Raw genomic sequence first — 2192 nt, 5'->3', positions numbered from 1 at the left:
CTTGGCAGGGGAGCCCTGCTCAGCCCCCATGCGGAGCAGGACACAGAAGGGGGTTGGAGGAATAGCGCGATTACAGTCTGCTCCGTGTGGCCCATCCCTGACCCCAGCTAGGTGTTGGAGTTGGAAATCTCACTTTGGGGGGGGGGGAGGACTCTGCCTCCCTCTTCTCTGCCCAGAAGCCTCAGTTGAGGTGAGGAAACTGCTCTGCTGTGGGGACGGAGGACGGATCTCGCATCCTCCGGTGATCAGAGCGGCCCCCACGCTGTCAGCGCTTTGTGGAGCAGTCACTGACGGCTCTTCCGCAGGACGTATCCGAGGAGATCAATGGCCAATTCTCCACGAAAGCCGCCCTGGCTAAAAACCACACTTGGAGCTCTCTAGTTCTCCACTCTGGCTTTTATGATCCAGATTAGTTTTCTTGAACCAGGGACTACAGATCAATACATTTCAGGGGAGCTGCGGCCCAGAGGGGCCCCTCGACCAGGCAGCCTGTCTAGTGCTGCTCACTATTTTAGACACTTAACAAGCTATTGGTGCCTGGAGGGCCCTTGGCAAGGCGAACTGACAGGACCTGAAAGCCAGGGAGTCCGCCGAGGGAAAAAAGCTATCTTCAACTTTTAATTGAGAAAGTGTCTGGCTCCAGTTTCCGCAGGGTGGCTGCCTTTCCATTTAGCTGGAGATTGCTCTCCTGAAGGCAGGGGACAGGGAGAGGCTGGATTCCTGGGTAATGTCTTTGATGGTTTGTGTGTGTGTGTGTGTGTGTGTGCGCACATGTGCAGGAGATGAGGCTTGAACTCAGGCCCAGGAGCTGTCCCTCAGCTTTATCCTCAAGACTAGCTCTCTACCACTTGACCCACAGCTGCACTTGCAGATTTTTTGCTGATGAATTGGAGATAAGAATCTCACAAGCTTTCTGCCCCAAGCGAGATCTGAACCCTGAGCCTTAGATCTCAGCCTCCCGAGTAACCCGGATCCCAGGCACCTCTGAAATGGAGAGACGGACCCTCCCTCCCGTGTTTGTGGGCGGTGTCCTTCTGCAGAGTGCTGGGTGGCAGGTGGGGAGCTGGAGCCCCCACAGTGTCTTGGCTTGAGGGGTGGTGGTGTACACCTCCCTGTGCCTCAGCCGTGTGGAATGAGCCAGAACAGAGACGATGATCTGGGCCGCGTAGCTTTCCCGGGCTCGGTTTGGAAGAGTGCTAGCATCTGGAGCCTCCTCCATGTGCTTTGCGTGGACGTGCATCTAGCTTTTGAATACTGGCTCCACTCCAATGCCTTCCCAGAGCAGGTGGCTTCCTTGGGAATGTTCTGGAAGGCAACTCTGGGTTCTCACTCTGCAAGTGACTCAGAGAACTTCAAATAAGTCTTGTGCGTCATGGAGGTGGCTCCCTGGACAGGGTGGAGGCAGGTAGGATGGTGGGACCGCAGAGCCCGGCTCCTCTCTCCCCCCCCCACACACACTCCCTCCGCCCCCTCTCCTCCCCCCCCCCCCCCTACCGCAGGACCCAGGCTTAGCCTCTGGAACACTCAGGAGCGGATTCTACTCCTCTTCCTATCCCCGGGGCCCATGGCTCAGTGTCAGGACAGCCAGGTCACAGCAGCTGCGGAGCTTCAAGGTCCACTGGAGCGTGGCCTGTGATTTCTGTTCCCTGCGTGACCAATGGCCCGTGTGTTGCCGGAAATGTTGACAGTCATGTGTCAGCGGCAGCAAGTTACCACTGAAGGCGAGGCCAGAGAGAAGTCCGGATTCTAGAAGCCTCTGGCTACCACGTCTACTGCCCCTGGGGGAACTGTATGAGCCAGACGGTGAAGACACTGTTGCCAGACACGCTGCTGTGACTTCCGGAAAGCCAGGCTGTCCAGGGAGGAGCCAGTGCTTCCCTTCTTCCCAGATCTTCCAGAATTCTCTGCTGAGAGCGTGTTGGGCTTCCCAGGCTGCCTTGAGGGAAGAAGGCCCTCTTTGGAGAGAGGAACTTGGTCCACCGATTGCAAGTGCTGGTCCAGCCAGGCGCCCTTTCGACTTTCATTTATTCATTGTTTCCCAACAAGTCTTCGAGGAGCTCCAGGAGGCAGGCATGCTCGGTGTGCAGCTTTCTGCCCTGACACTGCGGGGTGGGGGGGGGGGGGAGCAATTTCACGTGTGTGTGCGTGCACACACCCACACCCCTTCCCCCCTACAGAGCTCTGTTTAGGGG

This window comes from Dipodomys spectabilis, unplaced genomic scaffold (genome assembly GCF_019054845.1).
Source record: "Dipodomys spectabilis isolate Male_0828 unplaced genomic scaffold, ASM1905484v1 ptg000299l, whole genome shotgun sequence".
NCBI classification, from domain to species: Eukaryota; Metazoa; Chordata; class Mammalia; order Rodentia; family Heteromyidae; genus Dipodomys; species Dipodomys spectabilis.
This window is presented reverse-complemented; position numbering follows the sequence as displayed.